The sequence below is a fragment of the Ambystoma mexicanum genome, chromosome 6q, assembly GCF_040938575.1.
Source record: "Ambystoma mexicanum isolate Mex_15411 chromosome 6q, UKY_AmexF1_1, whole genome shotgun sequence".
Lineage (NCBI taxonomy): Eukaryota > Metazoa > Chordata > Amphibia > Caudata > Ambystomatidae > Ambystoma > Ambystoma mexicanum.
The window spans coordinates 1,631,383,184-1,631,407,649 of record NC_090937.1 but is presented as its reverse complement, the minus strand read 5'-3'; the positions used below and the strand labels follow the sequence as shown (position 1 = coordinate 1,631,407,649).

The 24,466-nt window shown below is 50.0% G+C and overlaps 11 non-coding genes across 11 annotated transcripts; all 11 read right to left on the bottom strand.

The window, feature by feature from the left end:
* Positions 1-315: 315 nt before the first annotated feature.
* Positions 316-387, bottom strand: TRNAG-UCC (transfer RNA glycine (anticodon UCC)). Its single transcript has one exon. It is a non-coding gene; the product is annotated as a tRNA-Gly (tRNA).
* A 3,689-nt stretch (positions 388-4,076) lies between these two features.
* TRNAG-UCC (transfer RNA glycine (anticodon UCC)) lies at positions 4,077-4,148 on the bottom strand. Its single transcript has one exon. It is a non-coding gene; the product is annotated as a tRNA-Gly (tRNA).
* A 2,442-nt stretch (positions 4,149-6,590) lies between these two features.
* Positions 6,591-6,662, bottom strand: TRNAG-UCC (transfer RNA glycine (anticodon UCC)). The gene has a single exon. It is a non-coding gene; the product is annotated as a tRNA-Gly (tRNA).
* Positions 6,663-7,847: 1,185 nt separating this feature from the next.
* Positions 7,848-7,919, bottom strand: TRNAG-UCC (transfer RNA glycine (anticodon UCC)). The gene has a single exon. It is a non-coding gene; the product is annotated as a tRNA-Gly (tRNA).
* Positions 7,920-9,100: 1,181 nt separating this feature from the next.
* TRNAG-UCC (transfer RNA glycine (anticodon UCC)) lies at positions 9,101-9,172 on the bottom strand. Its single transcript has one exon. It is a non-coding gene; the product is annotated as a tRNA-Gly (tRNA).
* A 1,604-nt stretch (positions 9,173-10,776) lies between these two features.
* On the bottom strand, positions 10,777-10,848 carry TRNAG-UCC (transfer RNA glycine (anticodon UCC)). The gene has a single exon. It is a non-coding gene; the product is annotated as a tRNA-Gly (tRNA).
* Positions 10,849-16,264: 5,416 nt separating this feature from the next.
* Positions 16,265-16,336, bottom strand: TRNAG-UCC (transfer RNA glycine (anticodon UCC)). Its single transcript has one exon. It is a non-coding gene; the product is annotated as a tRNA-Gly (tRNA).
* Positions 16,337-17,521: 1,185 nt separating this feature from the next.
* Positions 17,522-17,593, bottom strand: TRNAG-UCC (transfer RNA glycine (anticodon UCC)). The gene has a single exon. It is a non-coding gene; the product is annotated as a tRNA-Gly (tRNA).
* A 331-nt stretch (positions 17,594-17,924) lies between these two features.
* TRNAL-CAG (transfer RNA leucine (anticodon CAG)) lies at positions 17,925-17,996 on the bottom strand. The gene has a single exon. It is a non-coding gene; the product is annotated as a tRNA-Leu (tRNA).
* Positions 17,997-21,281: 3,285 nt separating this feature from the next.
* On the bottom strand, positions 21,282-21,353 carry TRNAG-UCC (transfer RNA glycine (anticodon UCC)). Its single transcript has one exon. It is a non-coding gene; the product is annotated as a tRNA-Gly (tRNA).
* Positions 21,354-23,795: 2,442 nt separating this feature from the next.
* On the bottom strand, positions 23,796-23,867 carry TRNAG-UCC (transfer RNA glycine (anticodon UCC)). The gene has a single exon. It is a non-coding gene; the product is annotated as a tRNA-Gly (tRNA).
* Between the last annotated feature and the right edge of the window lie 599 nt (positions 23,868-24,466).

Genomic DNA, 24,466 nt, shown 5'->3' with positions numbered 1-24,466 from the left:
GTTGGTTTACAGGATGAGAGAGATCCTGAAACCTCACTCTAATAGGCTGAGGTGCTGTGCTCGGTGGCCTGCTGGGACCAAGGCCCGTCAGGGCAAGGCGAATAGGCCTTTGTCAGGCCTTCGTCAGGGCTTTGTCGGGGAGGGGCCAGGAGCCCTGCTCGCTTCAATCCCCTCACCGATAGACAGTTGCAGAAACTAGGATGCAAGAACCTTTCCTGGATGGGGTTTTGATTTTCACGAAAAGTGTGTCAGCTTTGCTTTCAGCATGAGTCTGATTTCCAAAAAATGCATTTTGAACAATTTAAAGATTTGATCTGCGTTGGCCGGGAATCGAACCCGGGTCAACTGCTTGGAAGGCAGCTATGCTCACCACTATACCACCAACGCCTGCCTGTCTGGGCTATCTGATGGAGCGGCCCTTAGAAATAAGAATAAGTCATTGGCTGGGAATGAAAAAAGCTTGCGTTTGACGCAGAAGCAGTTCGCATCATGAGGTCTTGCCGGTCAGCCCAACATTTCCCCGGGACCCCTTAAAAAAGGAGCTTGGTTTTAAGTTTGGTTTGATTGAACAGTACATTTTGTTGGCTGGGCTGGGACCCTCTCCTATTTAGCGCAAGAGTGGAACGAGGCAGCAAGTTCAAGGAATGACATTGCATCCAGGCACTTACAGCTCTTTGTGCCCTAATGCCATGACACAAAAACATAATTTGAAAAAAGTTAGCAGAGGATGGTTTCGATCCATCGACCTCTGGGTTATGGGCCCAGCACGCTTCCGCTGCGCCACTCTGCTGGTTGGAGAACAAGAGCTTTTCTGGGCTTTTACAGCCTACAAACCGACAACCCTAGACCCAGTTTCGAGTGAAGCGGGCAGTAGGCCTTACAAAGCCAAACAACCTGCAACCACGCACTCCCATCCCATGGCCTTTTGCAGACAGGCCTCATTTCTCTAGCTCACACCCTAACTGCCAACACCCCTTCCCCTTCTCTCTCTGTCTCTCTCTCTCTGTCTCTCTCTCTCATTCTCTCTCTCTCGCAAATAGATACTTTACTTCCCAGGTGCAACAAAACAAGCCTTCTCGAGCTGGCAGATATGGGAAGGAAGGAAGGAAGGGCCAGTTTGGAAACTCAACTCAATTACCATAAATCCCCTGCTAAGGGTTATGGGAGGGAGGAATGAAGGAACTTTGCTTCAGGGAAAGGGCTGCTGCTGCTTCAGCATGTGAGGAGCGCAGCCACACGTTTCACCTTCTTCAGTATGTTGGTTTACAGGATGAGAGAGATCCTGAAACCTCACTCTAATAGGCTGAGGTGCTGTGCTCGGTGGCCTGCTGGGACCAAGGCCCGTCAGGGCAAGGCGAATAGGCCTTTGTCAGGCCTTCGTCAGGGCTTTGTCGGGGAGGGGCCAGGAGCCCTGCTCGCTTCAATCCCCTCACCGATAGACAGTTGCAGAAACTAGGATGCAAGAACCTTTCCTGGATGGGGTTTTGATTTTCACGAAAAGTGTGTCAGCTTTGCTTTCAGCATGAGTCTGATTTCCAAAAAATGCATTTTGAACAATTTAAAGATTTGATCTGCGTTCCCGGGTCAACTGCTTGGAAGGCAGCTATGCTCACCACTATACCACCAACGCCTGCCTGTCTGGGCTATCTGATGGAGCGGCCCTTAGAAATAAGAATAAGTCATTGGCTGGGAATGAAAAAAGCTTGCGTTTGACGCAGAAGCAGTTCGCATCATGAGGTCTTGCCGGTCAGTCAGCCCAACATTTCCCCGGGACCCCTTAAAAAAGGAGCTTGGTTTTAAGTTTGGTTTGATTGAACAGTACATTTTGTTGGCTGGGCTGGGACCCTCTCCTATTTAGCGCAAGAGTGGAACGAGGCAGCAAGTTCAAGGAATGACATTGCATCCAGGCACTTACAGCTCTTTGTGCCCTAATGCCATGACACAAAAACATAATTTGAAAAAAGTTAGCAGAGGATGGTTTCGATCCATCGACCTCTGGGTTATGGGCCCAGCACGCTTCCGCTGCGCCACTCTGCTGGTTGGAGAACAAGAGCTTTTCTGGGCTTTTACAGCCTACAAACCGACAACCCTAGACCCAGTTTCGAGTGAAGCGGGCAGTAGGCCTTACAAAGCCAAACAACCTGCAACCACGCACTCCCATCCCATGGCCTTTTGCAGACAGGCCTCATTTCTCTAGCTCACACCCTAACTGCCAACACCCCTTCCCCTTCTCTCTCTGTCTCTCTCTCTCTGTCTCTCTCTCTCATTCTCTCTCTCTCGCAAATAGATACTTTACTTCCCAGGTGCAACAAAACAAGCCTTCTCGAGCTGGCAGATATGGGAAGGAAGGAAGGAAGGGCCAGTTTGGAAACTCAACTCAATTACCATAAATCCCCTGCTAAGGGTTATGGGAGGGAGGAATGAAGGAACTTTGCTTCAGGGAAAGGGCTGCTGCTGCTTCAGCATGTGAGGAGCGCAGCCACACGTTTCACCTTCTTCAGTATGTTGGTTTACAGGATGAGAGAGATCCTGAAACCTCACTCTAATAGGCTGAGGTGCTGTGCTCGGTGGCCTGCTGGGACCAAGGCCCGTCAGGGCAAGGCGAATAGGCCTTTGTCAGGCCTTCGTCAGGGCTTTGTCGGGGAGGGGCCAGGAGCCCTGCTCGCTTCAATCCCCTCACCGATAGACAGTTGCAGAAACTAGGATGCAAGAACCTTTCCTGGATGGGGTTTTGATTTTCACGAAAAGTGTGTCAGCTTTGCTTTCAGCATGAGTCTGATTTCCAAAAAATGCATTTTGAACAATTTAAAGATTTGATCTGCGTTGGCCGGGAATCGAACCCGGGTCAACTGCTTGGAAGGCAGCTATGCTCACCACTATACCACCAATGCCTGCCTGTCTGGGCTATCTGATGGAGCGGCCTTTAGAAATAAGAATAAGTCATTGGCTGGGAATGAAAAAAGCTTGCGTTTGACGCAGAAGCAGTTCGCATCATGAGGTCTTGCCGGTCAGCCCAACATTTCCCCGGGACCCCTTAAAAAAGGAGCTTGGTTTTAAGTTTGGTTTGATTGAACAGTGCATTTTGTTGGCTGGGCTGGGACCCTCTCCTATTTAGCGCAAGAGTGGAACGAGGCAGCAAGTTCAAGGAATGACATTGCATCCAGGCACTTACAGCTCTTTGTGCCCTAATGCCATGACACAAAAACATAATTTGAAAAAAGTTAGCAGAGGATGGTTTCGATCCATCGACCTCTGGGTTATGGGCCCAGCACGCTTCCGCTGCGCCACTCTGCTGGTTGGAGAACAAAAGCTTTTCTGGGCTTTTACAGCCTACAAACCGACAACCCTAGACCCATTTTCGAGTGAAGCGGGCAGTAGGCCTTACAAAGCCAAACAACCTGCAACCACGCACTCCCATCCCATGGCCTTTTGCAGACAGGCCTCATTTCTCTAGCTCACACCCTAACTGCCAACACCCCTTCCCCTTCTCTCTCTGTCTCTCTCTCTCTGTCTCTCTCTCTCATTCTCTCTCTATCGCAAATAGATACTTTACTTCCCAGGTGCAACAAAACAAGCCTTCTCGAGCTGGCAGATATGGGAAGGAAGGAAGGAAGGGCCAGTTTGGAAACTCAACTCAATTACCATAAATCCCCTGCTAAGGGTTATGGGAGGGAGGAATGAAGGAACTTTGCTTCAGGGAAAGGGCTGCTGCTGCTTCAGCATGTGAGGAGCGCAGCCACACGTTTCACCTTCTTCAGTATGTTGGTTTACAGGATGAGAGAGATCCTGAAACCTCACTCTAATAGGCTGAGGTGCTGTGCTCGGTGGCCTGCTGGGACCAAGGCCCGTCAGGGCAAGGCGAATAGGCCTTTGTCAGGCCTTCGTCAGGGCTTTGTCGGGGAGGGGCCAGGAGCCCTGCTCGCTTCAATCCCCTCACCGATAGACAGTTGCAGAAACTAGGATGCAAGAACCTTTCCTGGATGGGGTTTTGATTTTCACGAAAAGTGTGTCAGCTTTGCTTTCAGCATGAGTCTGATTTCCAAAAAATGCATTTTGAACAATTTAAAGATTTGATCTGCGTTGGCCGGGAATCGAACCCGGGTCAACTGCTTGGAAGGCAGCTATGCTCACCACTATACCACCAACGCCTGCCTGTCTGGGCTATCTGATGGAGCGGCCTTTAGAAATAAGAATAAGTCATTGGCTGGGAATGAAAAAAGCTTGCGTTTGACGCAGAAGCAGTTCGCATCATGAGGTCTTGCCGGTCAGCCCAACATTTCCCCGGGACCCCTTAAAAAAGGAGCTTGGTTTTAAGTTTGGTTTGATTGAACAGTACATTTTGTTGGCTGGGCTGGGACCCTCTCCTATTTAGCGCAAGAGTGGAACGAGGCAGCAAGTTCAAGGAATGACATTGCATCCAGGCACTTACAGCTCTTTGTGCCCTAATGCCATGACACAAAAACATAATTTGAAAAAAGTTAGCAGAGGATGGTTTCGATCCATCGACCTCTGGGTTATGGGCCCAGCACGCTTCCGCTGCGCCACTCTGCTGGTTGGAGAACAAGAGCTTTTCTGGGCTTTTACAGCCTACAAACCGACAACCCTAGACCCAGTTTCGAGTGAAGCGGGCAGTAGGCCTTACAAAGCCAAACAACCTGCAACCACGCACTCCCATCCCATGGCCTTTTGCAGACAGGCCTCATTTCTCTAGCTCACACCCTAACTGCCAACACCCCTTCCCCTTCTCTCTCTGTCTCTCTCTCTCTGTCTCTCTCTCTCATTCTCTCTCTCTCGCAAATAGATACTTTACTTCCCAGGTGCAACAAAACAAGCCTTCTCGAGCTGGCAGATATGGGAAGGAAGGAAGGAAGGGCCAGTTTGGAAACTCAACTCAATTACCATAAATCCCCTGCTAAGGGTTATGGGAGGGAGGAATGAAGGAACTTTGCTTCAGGGAAAGGGCTGCTGCTGCTTCAGCATGTGAGGAGCGCAGCCACACGTTTCACCTTCTTCAGTATGTTGGTTTACAGGATGAGAGAGATCCTGAAACCTCACTCTAATAGGCTGAGGTGCTGTGCTCGGTGGCCTGCTGGGACCAAGGCCCGTCAGGGCAAGGCGAATAGGCCTTTGTCAGGCCTTCGTCAGGGCTTTGTCGGGGAGGGGCCAGGAGCCCTGCTCGCTTCAATCCCCTCACCGATAGACAGTTGCAGAAACTAGGATGCAAGAACCTTTCCTGGATGGGGTTTTGATTTTCACGAAAAGTGTGTCAGCTTTGCTTTCAGCATGAGTCTGATTTCCAAAAAATGCATTTTGAACAATTTAAAGATTTGATCTGCGTTGGCCGGGAATCGAACCCGGGTCAACTGCTTGGAAGGCAGCTATGCTCACCACTATACCACCAATGCCTGCCTGTCTGGGCTATCTGATGGAGCGGCCTTTAGAAATAAGAATAAGTCATTGGCTGGGAATGAAAAAAGCTTGCGTTTGACGCAGAAGCAGTTCGCATCATGAGGTCTTGCCGGTCAGCCCAACATTTCCCCGGGACCCCTTAAAAAAGGAGCTTGGTTTTAAGTTTGGTTTGATTGAACAGTGCATTTTGTTGGCTGGGCTGGGACCCTCTCCTATTTAGCGCAAGAGTGGAACGAGGCAGCAAGTTCAAGGAATGACATTGCATCCAGGCACTTACAGCTCTTTGTGCCCTAATGCCATGACACAAAAACATAATTTGAAAAAAGTTAGCAGAGGATGGTTTCGATCCATCGACCTCTGGGTTATGGGCCCAGCACGCTTCCGCTGCGCCACTCTGCTGGTTGGAGAACAAAAGCTTTTCTGGGCTTTTACAGCCTACAAACCGACAACCCTAGACCCATTTTCGAGTGAAGCGGGCAGTAGGCCTTACAAAGCCAAACAACCTGCAACCACGCACTCCCATCCCATGGCCTTTTGCAGACAGGCCTCATTTCTCTAGCTCACACCCTAACTGCCAACACCCCTTCCCCTTCTCTCTCTGTCTCTCTCTCTCTGTCTCTCTCTCTCATTCTCTCTCTATCGCAAATAGATACTTTACTTCCCAGGTGCAACAAAACAAGCCTTCTCGAGCTGGCAGATATGGGAAGGAAGGAAGGAAGGGCCAGTTTGGAAACTCAACTCAATTACCATAAATCCCCTGCTAAGGGTTATGGGAGGGAGGAATGAAGGAACTTTGCTTCAGGGAAAGGGCTGCTGCTGCTTCAGCATGTGAGGAGCGCAGCCACACGTTTCACCTTCTTCAGTATGTTGGTTTACAGGATGAGAGAGATCCTGAAACCTCACTCTAATAGGCTGAGGTGCTGTGCTCGGTGGCCTGCTGGGACCAAGGCCCGTCAGGGCAAGGCGAATAGGCCTTTGTCAGGCCTTCGTCAGGGCTTTGTCGGGGAGGGGCCAGGAGCCCTGCTCGCTTCAATCCCCTCACCGATAGACAGTTGCAGAAACTAGGATGCAAGAACCTTTCCTGGATGGGGTTTTGATTTTCACGAAAAGTGTGTCAGCTTTGCTTTCAGCATGAGTCTGATTTCCAAAAAATGCATTTTGAACAATTTAAAGATTTGATCTGCGTTGGCCGGGAATCGAACCCGGGTCAACTGCTTGGAAGGCAGCTATGCTCACCACTATACCACCAACGCCTGCCTGTCTGGGCTATCTGATGGAGCGGCCTTTAGAAATAAGAATAAGTCATTGGCTGGGAATGAAAAAAGCTTGCGTTTGACGCAGAAGCAGTTCGCATCATGAGGTCTTGCCGGTCAGCCCAACATTTCCCCGGGACCCCTTAAAAAAGGAGCTTGGTTTTAAGTTTGGTTTGATTGAACAGTACATTTTGTTGGCTGGGCTGGGACCCTCTCCTATTTAGCGCAAGAGTGGAACGAGGCAGCAAGTTCAAGGAATGACATTGCATCCAGGCACTTACAGCTCTTTGTGCCCTAATGCCATGACACAAAAACATAATTTGAAAAAAGTTAGCAGAGGATGGTTTCGATCCATCGACCTCTGGGTTATGGGCCCAGCACGCTTCCGCTGCGCCACTCTGCTGGTTGGAGAACAAGAGCTTTTCTGGGCTTTTACAGCCTACAAACCGACAACCCTAGACCCAGTTTCGAGTGAAGCGGGCAGTAGGCCTTACAAAGCCAAACAACCTGCAACCACGCACTCCCATCCCATGGCCTTTTGCAGACAGGCCTCATTTCTCTAGCTCACACCCTAACTGCCAACACCCCTTCCCCTTCTCTCTCTGTCTCTCTCTCTCTGTCTCTCTCTCTCATTCTCTCTCTCTCGCAAATAGATACTTTACTTCCCAGGTGCAACAAAACAAGCCTTCTCGAGCTGGCAGATATGGGAAGGAAGGAAGGAAGGGCCAGTTTGGAAACTCAACTCAATTACCATAAATCCCCTGCTAAGGGTTATGGGAGGGAGGAATGAAGGAACTTTGCTTCAGGGAAAGGGCTGCTGCTGCTTCAGCATGTGAGGAGCGCAGCCACACGTTTCACCTTCTTCAGTATGTTGGTTTACAGGATGAGAGAGATCCTGAAACCTCACTCTAATAGGCTGAGGTGCTGTGCTCGGTGGCCTGCTGGGACCAAGGCCCGTCAGGGCAAGGCGAATAGGCCTTTGTCAGGCCTTCGTCAGGGCTTTGTCGGGGAGGGGCCAGGAGCCCTGCTCGCTTCAATCCCCTCACCGATAGACAGTTGCAGAAACTAGGATGCAAGAACCTTTCCTGGATGGGGTTTTGATTTTCACGAAAAGTGTGTCAGCTTTGCTTTCAGCATGAGTCTGATTTCCAAAAAATGCATTTTGAACAATTTAAAGATTTGATCTGCGTTGGCCGGGAATCGAACCCGGGTCAACTGCTTGGAAGGCAGCTATGCTCACCACTATACCACCAACGCCTGCCTGTCTGGGCTATCTGATGGAGCGGCCCTTAGAAATAAGAATAAGTCATTGGCTGGGAATGAAAAAAGCTTGCGTTTGACGCAGAAGCAGTTCGCATCATGAGGTCTTGCCGGTCAGCCCAACATTTCCCCGGGACCCCTTAAAAAAGGAGCTTGGTTTTAAGTTTGGTTTGATTGAACAGTGCATTTTGTTGGCTGGGCTGGGACCCTCTCCTATTTAGCGCAAGAGTGGAACGAGGCAGCAAGTTCAAGGAATGACATTGCATCCAGGCACTTACAGCTCTTTGTGCCCTAATGCCATGACACAAAAACATAATTTGAAAAAAGTTAGCAGAGGATGGTTTCGATCCATCGACCTCTGGGTTATGGGCCCAGCACGCTTCCGCTGCGCCACTCTGCTGGTTGGAGAACAAAAGCTTTTCTGGGCTTTTACAGCCTACAAACCGACAACCCTAGACCCATTTTCGAGTGAAGCGGGCAGTAGGCCTTACAAAGCCAAACAACCTGCAACCACGCACTCCCATCCCATGGCCTTTTGCAGACAGGCCTCATTTCTCTAGCTCACACCCTAACTGCCAACACCCCTTCCCCTTCTCTCTCTGTCTCTCTCTCTCTGTCTCTCTCTCTCATTCTCTCTCTCTCGCAAATAGATACTTTACTTCCCAGGTGCAACAAAACAAGCCTTCTCGAGCTGGCAGATATGGGAAGGAAGGAAGGGCCAGTTTGGAAACTCAACTCAATTACCATAAATCCCCTGCTAAGGGTTATGGGAGGGAGGAATGAAGGAACTTTGCTTCAGGGAAAGGGCTGCTGCTGCTTCAGCATGTGAGGAGCGCAGCCACACGTTTCACCTTCTTCAGTATGTTGGTTTACAGGATGAGAGAGATCCTGAAACCTCACTCTAATAGGCTGAGGTGCTGTGCTCGGTGGCCTGCTGGGACCAAGGCCCGTCAGGGCAAGGCGAATAGGCCTTTGTCAGGCCTTCGTCAGGGCTTTGTCGGGGAGGGGCCAGGAGCCCTGCTCGCTTCAATCCCCTCACCGATAGACAGTTGCAGAAACTAGGATGCAAGAACCTTTCCTGGATGGGGTTTTGATTTTCACGAAAAGTGTGTCAGCTTTGCTTTCAGCATGAGTCTGATTTCCAAAAAATGCATTTTGAACAATTTAAAGATTTGATCTGCGTTGGCCGGGAATCGAACCCGGGTCAACTGCTTGGAAGGCAGCTATGCTCACCACTATACCACCAACGCCTGCCTGTCTGGGCTATCTGATGGAGCGGCCTTTAGAAATAAGAATAAGTCATTGGCTGGGAATGAAAAAAGCTTGCGTTTGACGCAGAAGCAGTTCGCATCATGAGGTCTTGCCGGTCAGCCCAACATTTCCCCGGGACCCCTTAAAAAAGGAGCTTGGTTTTAAGTTTGGTTTGATTGAACAGTGCATTTTGTTGGCTGGGCTGGGACCCTCTCCTATTTAGCGCAAGAGTGGAACGAGGCAGCAAGTTCAAGGAATGACATTGCATCCAGGCACTTACAGCTCTTTGTGCCCTAATGCCATGACACAAAAACATAATTTGAAAAAAGTTAGCAGAGGATGGTTTCGATCCATCGACCTCTGGGTTATGGGCCCAGCACGCTTCCGCTGCGCCACTCTGCTGGTTGGAGAACAAAAGCTTTTCTGGGCTTTTACAGCCTACAAACCGACAACCCTAGACCCATTTTCGAGTGAAGCGGGCAGTAGGCCTTACAAAGCCAAACAACCTGCAGTTCGCATCATGAGGTCTTGCCGGTCAGCCCAACATTTCCCCGGGACCCCTTAAAAAAGGAGCTTGGTTTTAAGTTTGGTTTGATTGAACAGTGCATTTTGTTGGCTGGGCTGGGACCCTCTCCTATTTAGCGCAAGAGTGGAACGAGGCAGCAAGTTCAAGGAATGACATTGCATCCAGGCACTTACAGCTCTTTGTGCCCTAATGCCATGACACAAAAACATAATTTGAAAAAAGTTAGCAGAGGATGGTTTCGATCCATCGACCTCTGGGTTATGGGCCCAGCACGCTTCCGCTGCGCCACTCTGCTGGTTGGAGAACAAGAGCTTTTCTGGGCTTTTACAGCCTACAAACCGACAACCCTAGACCCAGTTTCGAGTGAAGCGGGCAGTAGGCCTTACAAAGCCAAACAACCTGCAACCACGCACTCCCATCCCATGGCCTTTTGCAGACAGGCCTCATTTCTCTAGCTCACACCCTAACTGCCAACACCCCTTCCCCTTCTCTCTCTGTCTCTCTCTCTCTGTCTCTCTCTCTCATTCTCTCTCTCTCGCAAATAGATACTTTACTTCCCAGGTGCAACAAAACAAGCCTTCTCGAGCTGGCAGATATGGGAAGGAAGGAAGGAAGGGCCAGTTTGGAAACTCAACTCAATTACCATAAATCCCCTGCTAAGGGTTATGGGAGGGAGGAATGAAGGAACTTTGCTTCAGGGAAAGGGCTGCTGCTGCTTCAGCATGTGAGGAGCGCAGCCACACGTTTCACCTTCTTCAGTATGTTGGTTTACAGGATGAGAGAGATCCTGAAACCTCACTCTAATAGGCTGAGGTGCTGTGCTCGGTGGCCTGCTGGGACCAAGGCCCGTCAGGGCAAGGCGAATAGGCCTTTGTCAGGCCTTCGTCAGGGCTTTGTCGGGGAGGGGCCAGGAGCCCTGCTCGCTTCAATCCCCTCACCGATAGACAGTTGCAGAAACTAGGATGCAAGAACCTTTCCTGGATGGGGTTTTGATTTTCACGAAAAGTGTGTCAGCTTTGCTTTCAGCATGAGTCTGATTTCCAAAAAATGCATTTTGAACAATTTAAAGATTTGATCTGCGTTGGCCGGGAATCGAACCCGGGTCAACTGCTTGGAAGGCAGCTATGCTCACCACTATACCACCAACGCCTGCCTGTCTGGGCTATCTGATGGAGCGGCCCTTAGAAATAAGAATAAGTCATTGGCTGGGAATGAAAAAAGCTTGCGTTTGACGCAGAAGCAGTTCGCATCATGAGGTCTTGCCGGTCAGCCCAACATTTCCCCGGGACCCCTTAAAAAAGGAGCTTGGTTTTAAGTTTGGTTTGATTGAACAGTACATTTTGTTGGCTGGGCTGGGACCCTCTCCTATTTAGCGCAAGAGTGGAACGAGGCAGCAAGTTCAAGGAATGACATTGCATCCAGGCACTTACAGCTCTTTGTGCCCTAATGCCATGACACAAAAACATAATTTGAAAAAAGTTAGCAGAGGATGGTTTCGATCCATCGACCTCTGGGTTATGGGCCCAGCACGCTTCCGCTGCGCCACTCTGCTGGTTGGAGAACAAGAGCTTTTCTGGGCTTTTACAGCCTACAAACCGACAACCCTAGACCCAGTTTCGAGTGAAGCGGGCAGTAGGCCTTACAAAGCCAAACAACCTGCAACCACGCACTCCCATCCCATGGCCTTTTGCAGACAGGCCTCATTTCTCTAGCTCACACCCTAACTGCCAACACCCCTTCCCCTTCTCTCTCTGTCTCTCTCTCTCTGTCTCTCTCTCTCATTCTCTCTCTCTCGCAAATAGATACTTTACTTCCCAGGTGCAACAAAACAAGCCTTCTCGAGCTGGCAGATATGGGAAGGAAGGAAGGAAGGGCCAGTTTGGAAACTCAACTCAATTACCATAAATCCCCTGCTAAGGGTTATGGGAGGGAGGAATGAAGGAACTTTGCTTCAGGGAAAGGGCTGCTGCTGCTTCAGCATGTGAGGAGCGCAGCCACACGTTTCACCTTCTTCAGTATGTTGGTTTACAGGATGAGAGAGATCCTGAAACCTCACTCTAATAGGCTGAGGTGCTGTGCTCGGTGGCCTGCTGGGACCAAGGCCCGTCAGGGCAAGGCGAATAGGCCTTTGTCAGGCCTTCGTCAGGGCTTTGTCGGGGAGGGGCCAGGAGCCCTGCTCGCTTCAATCCCCTCACCGATAGACAGTTGCAGAAACTAGGATGCAAGAACCTTTCCTGGATGGGGTTTTGATTTTCACGAAAAGTGTGTCAGCTTTGCTTTCAGCATGAGTCTGATTTCCAAAAAATGCATTTTGAACAATTTAAAGATTTGATCTGCGTTGGCCGGGAATCGAACCCGGGTCAACTGCTTGGAAGGCAGCTATGCTCACCACTATACCACCAATGCCTGCCTGTCTGGGCTATCTGATGGAGCGGCCTTTAGAAATAAGAATAAGTCATTGGCTGGGAATGAAAAAAGCTTGCGTTTGACGCAGAAGCAGTTCGCATCATGAGGTCTTGCCGGTCAGCCCAACATTTCCCCGGGACCCCTTAAAAAAGGAGCTTGGTTTTAAGTTTGGTTTGATTGAACAGTGCATTTTGTTGGCTGGGCTGGGACCCTCTCCTATTTAGCGCAAGAGTGGAACGAGGCAGCAAGTTCAAGGAATGACATTGCATCCAGGCACTTACAGCTCTTTGTGCCCTAATGCCATGACACAAAAACATAATTTGAAAAAAGTTAGCAGAGGATGGTTTCGATCCATCGACCTCTGGGTTATGGGCCCAGCACGCTTCTGCTGCGCCACTCTGCTGGTTGGAGAACAAAAGCTTTTCTGGGCTTTTACAGCCTACAAACCGACAACCCTAGACCCATTTTCGAGTGAAGCGGGCAGTAGGCCTTACAAAGCCAAACAACCTGCAACCACGCACTCCCATCCCATGGCCTTTTGCAGACAGGCCTCATTTCTCTAGCTCACACCCTAACTGCCAACACCCCTTCCCCTTCTCTCTCTGTCTCTCTCTCGCTGTCTCTCTCTCTCATTCTCTCTCTCTCGCAAATAGATACTTTACTTCCCATTTACTTCCTATTTAGCGCAAGAGTGGAACGAGGCAGCAAGTTCAAGGAATGACATTGCATCCAGGCACTTACAGCTCTTTGTGCCCTAATGCCATGACACAAAAACATAATTTGAAAAAAGTTAGCAGAGGATGGTTTCGATCCATCGACCTCTGGGTTATGGGCCCAGCACGCTTCCGCTGCGCCACTCTGCTGGTTGGAGAACAAGAGCTTTTCTGGGCTTTTACAGCCTACAAACCGACAACCCTAGACCCAGTTTCGAGTGAAGCGGGCAGTAGGCCTTACAAAGCCAAACAACCTGCAACCACGCACTCCCATCCCATGGCCTTTTGCAGACAGGCCTCATTTCTCTAGCTCACACCCTAACTGCCAACACCCCTTCCCCTTCTCTCTCTGTCTCTCTCTCTCTGTCTCTCTCTCTCATTCTCTCTCTCTCGCAAATAGATACTTTACTTCCCAGGTGCAACAAAACAAGCCTTCTCGAGCTGGCAGATATGGGAAGGAAGGAAGGAAGGGCCAGTTTGGAAACTCAACTCAATTACCATAAATCCCCTGCTAAGGGTTATGGGAGGGAGGAATGAAGGAACTTTGCTTCAGGGAAAGGGCTGCTGCTGCTTCAGCATGTGAGGAGCGCAGCCACACGTTTCACCTTCTTCAGTATGTTGGTTTACAGGATGAGAGAGATCCTGAAACCTCACTCTAATAGGCTGAGGTGCTGTGCTCGGTGGCCTGCTGGGACCAAGGCCCGTCAGGGCAAGGCGAATAGGCCTTTGTCAGGCCTTCGTCAGGGCTTTGTCGGGGAGGGGCCAGGAGCCCTGCTCGCTTCAATCCCCTCACCGATAGACAGTTGCAGAAACTAGGATGCAAGAACCTTTCCTGGATGGGGTTTTGATTTTCACGAAAAGTGTGTCAGCTTTGCTTTCAGCATGAGTCTGATTTCCAAAAAATGCATTTTGAACAATTTAAAGATTTGATCTGCGTTGGCCGGGAATCGAACCCGGGTCAACTGCTTGGAAGGCAGCTATGCTCACCACTATACCACCAAAGCCTGCCTGTCTGGGCTATCTGATGGAGCGGCCCTTAGAAATAAGAATAAGTCATTGGCTGGGAATGAAAAAAGCTTGCGTTTGACGCAGAAGCAGTTCGCATCATGAGGTCTTGCCGGTCAGCCCAACATTTCCCCGGGACCCCTTAAAAAAGGAGCTTGGTTTTAAGTTTGGTTTGATTGAACAGTGCATTTTGTTGGCTGGGCTGGGACCCTCTCCTATTTAGCGCAAGAGTGGAACGAGGCAGCAAGTTCAAGGAATGACATTGCATCCAGGCACTTACAGCTCTTTGTGCCCTAATGCCATGACACAAAAACATAATTTGAAAAAAGTTAGCAGAGGATGGTTTCGATCCATCGACCTCTGGGTTATGGGCCCAGCACGCTTCCGCTGCGCCACTCTGCTGGTTGGAGAACAAAAGCTTTTCTGGGCTTTTACAGCCTACAAACCGACAACCCTAGACCCATTTTCGAGTGAAGCGGGCAGTAGGCCTTACAAAGCCAAACAACCTGCAACCACGCACTCCCATCCCATGGCCTTTTGCAGACAGGCCTCATTTCTCTAGCTCACACCCTAACTGCCAACACCCCTTCCCCTTCTCTCTCTGTCTCTCTCTCTCTGTCTCTCTCTCTCATTCTCTCTCTCTCGCAAATAGATACTTTACTTCCCAGGTGCAACAAAACAAGCCTTCTCGAGCTGGCAGATATGGGAAGGAAGGAAGGAAGGGCCAGTTTGGAAACTCAACTCAATTACCATAAATCCCCTGCTAAGGGTTATGGGAGGGAGGAATGAAGGAACTTTGCTTCAGGGAAAGGGCTGCTGCTGCTTCAGCATGTGAGGAGCGCAGCCACACGTTTCACCTTCTTCAGTATGTTGGTTTACAGGATGAGAGAGATCCTGAAACCTCACTCTAATAGGCTGAGGTGCTGTGCTCGGTGGCCTGCTGGGACCAAGGCCCGTCAGGGCAAGGCGAATAGGCCTTTGTCAGGCCTTCGTCAGGGCTTTGTCGGGGAGGGGCCAGGAGCCCTGCTCGCTTCAATCCCCTCACCGATAGACAGTTGCAGAAACTAGGATGCAAGAACCTTTCCTGGATGGGGTTTTGATTTTCACGAAAAGTGTGTCAGCTTTGCTTTCAGCATGAGTCTGATTTCCAAAAAATGCATTTTGAACAATTTAAAGATTTGATCTGCGTTGGCCGGGAATCGAACCCAGGTCAACTGCTTGGAAGGCAGCTATGCTCACCACTATACCACCAACGCCTGCCTGTCTGGGCTATCTGATGGAGCGGCCCTTAGAAATAAGAATAAGTCATTGGCTGGGAATGAAAAAAGCTTGCGTTTGACGCAGAAGCAGTTCGCATCATGAGGTCTTGCCGGTCAGCCCAACATTTCCCCGGGACCCCTTAAAAAAGGAGCTTGGTTTTAAGTTTGGTTTGATTGAACAGTACATTTTGTTGGCTGGGCTGGGACCCTCTCCTATTTAGCGCAAGAGTGGAACGAGGCAGCAAGTTCAAGGAATGACATTGCATCCAGGCACTTACAGCTCTTTGTGCCCTAATGCCATGACACAAAAACATAATTTGAAAAAAGTTAGCAGAGGATGGTTTCGATCCATCGACCTCTGGGTTATGGGCCCAGCACGCTTCCGCTGCGCCACTCTGCTGGTTGGAGAACAAGAGCTTTTCTGGGCTTTTACAGCCTACAAACCGACAACCCTAGACCCAGTTTCGAGTGAAGCGGGCAGTAGGCCTTACAAAGCCAAACAACCTGCAACCACGCACTCCCATCCCATGGCCTTTTGCAGACAGGCCTCATTTCTCTAGCTCACACCCTAACTGCCAACACCCCTTCCCCTTCTCTCTCTGTCTCTCTCTCTCTGTCTCTCTCTCTCATTCTCTCTCTCTCGCAAATAGATACTTTACTTCCCAGGTGCAACAAAACAAGCCTTCTCGAGCTGGCAGATATGGGAAGGAAGGAAGGAAGGGCCAGTTTGGAAACTCAACTCAATTACCATAAATCCCCTGCTAAGGGTTATGGGAGGGAGGAATGAAGGAACTTTGCTTCAGGGAAAGGGCTGCTGCTGCTTCAGCATGTGAGGAGCGCAGCCACACGTTTCACCTTCTTCAGTATGTTGGTTTACAGGATGAGAGAGATCCTGAAACCTCACTCTAATAGGCTGAGGTGCTGTGCTCGGTGGCCTGCTGGGACCAAGGCCCGTCAGGGCAAGGCGAATAGGCCTTTGTCAGGCCTTCGTCAGGGCTTTGTCGGGGAGGGGCCAGGAGCCCTGCTCGCTTCAATCCCCTCACCGATAGACAGTTGCAGAAACTAGGATGCAAGAACCTTTCCTGGATGGGGTTTTGATTTTCACGAAAAGTGTGTCAGCTTTGCTTTCAGCATGAGTCTGATTTCCAAAAAATGCGTTTTGAACAATTTAAAGATATGATCTGCGTTGGCCGGGAATCGAACCCGGGTCAACTGCTTGGAAGGCAGCTATGCTCACCACTATACCACCAACGCCTGCCTGTCTGGGCTATCTGATGGAGCGGCCCTTAGAAATAAGAATAAGTCATTGGCTGGGAATGAAAAAAGCTTGCGTTTGACGCAGAAGCAGTTCGCATCATGAGGTCTTGCCGGTCAGCCCAACATTTCCCCGGGACCCCTTAAAAAAGGAGCTTGGTTTTAAGTTTGGTTTGATTGAACAGTACATTTTGTTGGCTGGGCTGGGACCCTCTCCTATTTAGCGCAAGAGTGGAACGAGGCAGCAAGTTCAAGGAATGACATTGCATCCAGGCACTTACAGCTCTTTGTGCCCTAATGCCATGACACAAAAACATAATTTGAAAAATGTTAGCAGAGGATGGTTTCGATCCATCGACCTCTGGGTTATGGGCCCAGCACGCTTCCGCTGCGCCACTCTGCTGGTTGGAGAACAAGAGCTTTTCTGGGCTTTTACAGCCTACAAACCGACAACCCTAGACCCAGTTTCGAGTGAAGCGGGCAGTAGGCCTTACAAAGCCAAACAACCTGCAACCACGCACTCCCATCCCATGGCCTTTTGCAGACAGGCCTCATTTCTCTAGCTCACACCCTAACTGCCAACACCCCTTCCCCTTCTCTCTCTGTCTCTCTCTCTCTGTCTCTCTCTCTCATTCTCTCTCTCTCGCAAATAGATACTTTACTTCCCAGGTGCAACAAAACAAGCCTTCTCGAGCTGGCAGATATGGGAAGGAAGGAAGGAAGGGCCAGTTTGGAAACTCAACTCAATTACCATAAATCCCCTGCTAAGGGTTATGGGAGGGAGGAATGAAGGAACTTTGCTTCAGGGAAATGGCTGCTGCTGCTTCAGCATGTGAGGAGCGCAGCCACACGTTTCACCTTCTTCAGTATGTTGGTTTACAGGATGAGAGAGATCCTGAAACCTCACTCTAATAGGCTGAGGTGCTGTGCTCGGTGGCCTGCTGGGACCAAGGCCCGTCAGGGCAAGGCGAATAGGCCTTTGTCAGGCCTTCGTCAGGGCTTTGTCGGGGAGGGGCCAGGAGCCCTGCTCGCTTCAATCCCCTCACCGATAGACAGTTGCAGAAACTAGGATGCAAGAACCTTTCCTGGATGGGGTTTTGATTTTCACGAAAAGTGTGTCAGCTTTGCTTTCAGCATGAGTCTGATTTCCAAAAAATGCATTTTGAACAATTTAAAGATTTGATCTGCGTTGGCCGGGAATCGAACCCGGGTCAACTGCTTGGAAGGCAGCTATGCTCACCACTATACCACCAACGCCTGCCTGTCTGGGCTATCTGATGGAGCGGCCCTTAGAAATAAGAATAAGTCATTGGCTGGGAATGAAAAAAGCTTGCGTTTGACGCAGAAGCAGTTCGCATCATGAGGTCTTGCCGGTCAGCCCAACATTTCCCCGGGACCCCTTAAAAAAGGAGCTTGGTTTTAAGTTTGGTTTGATTGAACAGTGCATTTTGTTGGCTGGGCTGGGACCCTCTCCTATTTAGCGCAAGAGTGGAACGAGGCAGCAAGTTCAAGGAATGACATTGCATCCAGGCACTTACAGCTCTTTGTGCCCTAATGCCATGACACAAAAACATAATTTGAAAAAAGTTAGCAGAGGATGGTTTCGATCCATCGACCTCTGGGTTCTGGGCCCAGCACGCTTCCGCTGCGCCACTCTGCTGGTTGGAGAACAAAAGCTTTTCTGGGCTTTTACAGCCTACAAACCGACAACCCTAGACCCATTTTCGAGTGAAGCGGGCAGTAGGCCTTACAAAGCCAAACAACCTGCAACCACGCACTCCCATCCCATGGCCTTTTGCAGACAGGCCTCATTTCTCTAGCTCACACCCTAACTGCCAACACCCCTTCCCCTTCTCTCTCTGTCTCTCTCTCTCTGTCTCTCTCTCTCATTCTCTCTCTCTCGCAAATAGATACTTTACTTCCCAGGTGCAACAAAACAAGCCTTCTCGAGCTGGCAGATATGGGAAGGAAGGAAGGAAGGGCCAGTTTGGAAACTCAACTCAATTACCATAAATCCCCTGCTAAGGGTTATGGGAGGGAGGAATGAAGGAACTTTGCTTCAGGGAAAGGGCTGCTGCTGCTTCAGCATGTGAGGAGCGCAGCCACACGTTTCACCTTCTTCAGTATGTTGGTTTACAGGATGAGAGAGATCCTGAAACCTCACTCTAATAGGCTGAGGTGCTGTGCTCGGTGGCCTGCTGGGACCAAGGCCCGTCAGGGCAAGGCGAATAGGCCTTTGTCAGGGCTTTGTCGGGGAGGGGCCAGGAGCCCTGCTCGCTTCAATCCCCTCACCGATAGACAGTTGCAGAAACTAGGATGCAAGAACCTTTCCTGGATGGGGTTTTGATTTTCACGAAAAGTGTGTCAGCTTTGCTTTCAGCATGAGTCTGATTTCCAAAAAATGCATTTTGAACAATTTAAAGATTTGATCTGCGTTGGCCGGGAATCGAACCCAGGTCAACTGCTTGGAAGGCAGCTATGCTCACCACTATACCACCAACGCCTGCCTGTCTGGGCTATCTGATGGAGCGGCCCTTAGAAATAAGAATAAGTCATTGGCTGGGAATGAAAAAAGCTTGCGTTTGACGCAGAAGCAGTTCGCATCATGAGGTCTTGCCGGTCAGCCCAACATTTCCCCGGGACCCCTTAAAAAAGGAGCTTGGTTTTAAGTTTGGTTTGATTGAACAGTACATTTTGTTGGCTGGGCTGGGACCCTCTCCTATTTAGCGCAAGAGTGGAACGAGGCAGCAAGTTCAAGGAATGACATTGCATCCAGGCACTTACAGCTCTTTGTGCCCTAATGCCATGACACAAAAACATAATTTGAAAAAAGTTAGCAGAGGATGGTTTCGATCCATCGACCTCTGGGTTATGGGCCCAGCACGCTTCCGCTGCGCCACTCTGCTGGTTGGAGAACAAGAGCTTTTCTGGGCTTTTACAGCCTACAAACCGACAACCCTAGACCCAGTTTCGAGTGAAGCGGGCAGTAGGCCTTACAAAGCCAAACAACCTGCAACCACGCACTCCCATCCCATGGCCTTTTGCAGACAGGCCTCATTTCTCTAGCTCACACCCTAACTGCCAACACCCCTTCCCCTTCTCTCTCTGTCTCTCTCTCTCTGTCTCTCTCTCTCATTCTCTCTCTCTCGCAAATAGATACTTTACTTCCCAGGTGCAACAAAACAAGCCTTCTCGAGCTGGCAGATATGGGAAGGAAGGAAGGAAGGGCCAGTTTGGAAACTCAACTCAATTACCATAAATCCCCTGCTAAGGGTTATGGGAGGGAGGAATGAAGGAACTTTGCTTCAGGGAAAGGGCTGCTGCTGCTTCAGCATGTGAGGAGCGCAGCCACACGTTTCACCTTCTTCAGTATGTTGGTTTACAGGATGAGAGAGATCCTGAAACCTCACTCTAATAGGCTGAGGTGCTGTGCTCGGTGGCCTGCTGGGACCAAGGCCCGTCAGGGCAAGGCGAATAGGCCTTTGTCAGGCCTTCGTCAGGGCTTTGTCGGGGAGGGGCCAGGAGCCCTGCTCGCTTCAATCCCCTCACCGATAGACAGTTGCAGAAACTAGGATGCAAGAACCTTTCCTGGATGGGGTTTTGATTTTCACGAAAAGTGTGTCAGCTTTGCTTTCAGCATGAGTCTGATTTCCAAAAAATGAATTTTGAACAATTTAAAGATTTGATCTGCGTTGGCCGGGAATCGAACCCAGGTCAACTGCTTGGAAGGCAGCTATGCTCACCACTATACCACCAACGCCTGCCTGTCTGGGCTATCTGATGGAGCGGCCCTTAGAAATAAGAATAAGTCATTGGCTGGGAATGAAAAAAGCTTGCGTTTGACGCAGAAGCAGTTCGCATCATGAGGTCTTGCCGGTCAGCCCAACATTTCCCCGGGACCCCTTAAAAAAGGAGCTTGGTTTTAAGTTTGGTTTGATTGAACAGTACATTTTGTTGGCTGGGCTGGGACCCTCTCCTATTTAGCGCAAGAGTGGAACGAGGCAGCAAGTTCAAGGAATGACATTGCATCCAGGCACTTACAGCTCTTTGTGCCCTAATGCCATGACACAAAAACATAATTTGAAAAAAGTTAGCAGAGGATGGTTTCGATCCATCGACCTCTGGGTTATGGGCCCAGCACGCTTCCGCTGCGCCACTCTGCTGGTTGGAGAACAAGAGCTTTTCTGGGCTTTTACAGCCTACAAACCGACAACCCTAGACCCAGTTTCGAGTGAAGCGGGCAGTAGGCCTTACAAAGCCAAACAACCTGCAACCACGCACTCCCATCCCATGGCCTTTTGCAGACAGGCCTCATTTCTCTAGCTCACACCCTAACTGCCAACACCTCTTCCCCTTCTCTCTCTGTCTCTCTCTCTCTGTCTCTCTCTCTCATTCTCTCTCTCTCGCAAATAGATACTTTACTTCCCAGGTGCAACAAAACAAGCCTTCTCGAGCTGGCAGATATGGGAAGGAAGGAAGGAAGGGCCAGTTTGGAAACTCAACTCAATTACCATAAATCCCCTGCTAAGGGTTATGGGAGGGAGGAATGAAGGAACTTTGCTTCAGGGAAAGGGCTGCTGCTGCTTCAGCATGTGAGGAGCGCAGCCACACGTTTCACCTTCTTCAGTATGTTGGTTTACAGGATGAGAGAGATCCTGAAACCTCACTCTAATAGGCTGAGGTGCTGTGCTCGGTGGCCTGCTGGGACCAAGGCCCGTCAGGGCAAGGCGAATAGGCCTTTGTCAGGCCTTCGTCAGGGCTTTGTCGGGGAGGGGCCAGGAGCCCTGCTCGCTTCAATCCCCTCACCGATAGACAGTTGCAGAAACTAGGATGCAAGAACCTTTCCTGGATGGGGTTTTGATTTTCACGAAAAGTGTGTCAGCTTTGCTTTCAGCATGAGTCTGATTTCCAAAAAATGCGTTTTGAACAATTTAAAGATATGATCTGCGTTGGCCGGGAATCGAACCCGGGTCAACTGCTTGGAAGGCAGCTATGCTCACCACTATACCACCAACGCCTGCCTGTCTGGGCTATCTGATGGAGCGGCCCTTAGAAATAAGAATAAGTCATTGGCTGGGAATGAAAAAAGCTTGCGTTTGACGCAGAAGCAGTTCGCATCATGAGGTCTTGCCGGTCAGCCCAACATTTCCCCGGGACCCCTTAAAAAAGGAGCTTGGTTTTAAGTTTGGTTTGATTGAACAGTACATTTTGTTGGCTGGGCTGGGACCCTCTCCTATTTAGCGCAAGAGTGGAACGAGGCAGCAAGTTCAAGGAATGACATTGCATCCAGGCACTTACAGCTCTTTGTGCCCTAATGCCATGACACAAAAACATAATTTGAAAAAAGTTAGCAGAGGATGGTTTCGATCCATCGACCTCTGGGTTATGGGCCCAGCACGCTTCCGCTGCGCCACTCTGCTAGTTGGAGAACAAGAGCTTTTCTGGGCTTTTACAGCCTACAAACCGACAACCCTAGACCCAGTTTCGAGTGAAGCGGGCAGTAGGCCTTACAAAGCCAAACAACCTGCAACCACGCACTCCCATCCCATGGCCTTTTGCAGACAGGCCTCATTTCTCTAGCTCACACCCTAACTGCCAACACCCCTTCCCCTTCTCTCTCTGTCTCTCTCTCTCTGTCTCTCTCTCTCATTCTCTCTCTCTCGCAAATAGATACTTTACTTCCCAGGTGCAACAAAACAAGCCTTCTCGAGCTGGCAGATATGGGAAGGAAGGAAGGAAGGGCCAGTTTGGAAACTCAACTCAATTACCATAAATCCCCTGCTAAGGGTTATGGGAGGGAGGAATGAAGGAACTTTGCTTCAGGGAAAGGGCTGCTGCTGCTTCAGCATGTGAGGAGCGCAGCCACACGTTTCACCTTCTTCAGTATGTTGGTTTACAGGATGAGAGAGATCCTGAAACCTCACTCTAATAGGCTGAGGTGCTGTGCTCGGTGGCCTGCTGGGACCAAGGCCCGTCAGGGCAAGGCGAATAGGCCTTTGTCAGGCCTTCGTCAGGGCTTTGTCGGGGAGGGGCCAGGAGCCCTGCTCGCTTCAATCCCCTCACCGATAGACAGTTGCAGAAACTAGGATGCAAGAACCTTTCCTGGATGGGGTTTTGATTTTCACGAAAAGTGTGTCAGCTTTGCTTTCAGCATGAGTCTGATTTCCAAAAAATGCATTTTGAACAATTTAAAGATTTGATCTGCGTTGGCCGGGAATCGAACCCAGGTCAACTGCTTGGAAGGCAGCTATGCTCACCACTATACCACCAACGCCTGCCTGTCTGGGCTATCTGATGGAGCGGCCCTTAGAAATAAGAATAAGTCATTGGCTGGGAATGAAAAAAGCTTGCGTTTGACGCAGAAGCAGTTCGCATCATGAGGTCTTGCCGGTCAGCCCAACATTTCCCCGGGACCCCTTAAAAAAGGAGCTTGGTTTTAAGTTTGGTTTGATTGAACAGTACATTTTGTTGGCTGGGCTGGGACCCTCTCCTATTTAGCGCAAGAGTGGAACGAGGCAGCAAGTTCAAGGAATGACATTGCATCCAGGCACTTACAGCTCTTTGTGCCCTAATGCCATGACACAAAAACATAATTTGAAAAAAGTTAGCAGAGGATGGTTTCGATCCATCGACCTCTGGGTTATGGGCCCAGCACGCTTCCGCTGCGCCACTCTGCTGGTTGGAGAACAAGAGCTTTTCTGGGCTTTTACAGCCTACAAACCGACAACCCTAGACCCAGTTTCGAGTGAAGCGGGCAGTAGGCCTTACAAAGCCAAACAACCTGCAACCACGCACTCCCATCCCATGGCCTTTTGCAGACAGGCCTCATTTCTCTAGCTCACACCCTAACTGCCAACACCTCTTCCCCTTCTCTCTCTGTCTCTCTCTCTCTGTCTCTCTCTCTCATTCTCTCTCTCTCGCAAATAGATACTTTACTTCCCAGGTGCAACAAAACAAGCCTTCTCGAGCTGGCAGATATGGGAAGGAAGGAAGGAAGGGCCAGTTTGGAAACTCAACTCAATTACCATAAATCCCCTGCTAAGGGTTATGGGAGGGAGGAATGAAGGAACTTTGCTTCAGGGAAAGGGCTGCTGCTGCTTCAGCATGTGAGGAGCGCAGCCACACGTTTCACCTTCTTCAGTATGTTGGTTTACAGGATGAGAGAGATCCTGAAACCTCACTCTAATAGGCTGAGGTGCTGTGCTCGGTGGCCTGCTGGGACCAAGGCCCGTCAGGGCAAGGCGAATAGGCCTTTGTCAGGCCTTCGTCAGGGCTTTGTCGGGGAGGGGCCAGGAGCCCTGCTCGCTTCAATCCCCTCACCGATAGACAGTTGCAGAAACTAGGATGCAAGAACCTTTCCTGGATGGGGTTTTGATTTTCACGAAAAGTGTGTCAGCTTTGCTTTCAGCATGAGTCTGATTTCCAAAAAATGCGTTTTGAACAATTTAAAGATATGATCTGCGTTGGCCGGGAATCGAACCCGGGTCAACTGCTTGGAAGGCAGCTATGCTCACCACTATACCACCAACGCCTGCCTGTCTGGGCTATCTGATGGAGCGGCCCTTAGAAATAAGAATAAGTCATTGGCTGGGAATGAAAAAAGCTTGCGTTTGACGCAGAAGCAGTTCGCATCATGAGGTCTTGCCGGTCAGCCCAACATTTCCCCGGGACCCCTTAAAAAAGGAGCTTGGTTTTAAGTTTGGTTTGATTGAACAGTACATTTTGTTGGCTGGGCTGGGACCCTCTCCTATTTAGCGCAAGAGTGGAACGAGGCAGCAAGTTCAAGGAATGACATTGCATCCAGGCACTTACAGCTCTTTGTGCCCTAATGCCATGACACAAAAACATAATTTGAAAAAAGTTAGCAGAGGATGGTTTCGATCCATCGACCTCTGGGTTATGGGCCCAGCACACTTCCGCTGCGCCACTCTGCTGGTTGGAGAACAAAAGCTTTTCTGGGCTTTTACAGCCTACAAACCGACAACCCTAGACCCAGTTTCGAGTGAAGCGGGCAGTAGGCCTTACAAAGCCAAACAACCTGCAACCACGCACTCCCATCCCATGGCCTTTTGCAGACAGGCCTCATTTCTCTAGCTCACACCCTAACTGCCAACACCCCTTCCCCTTCTC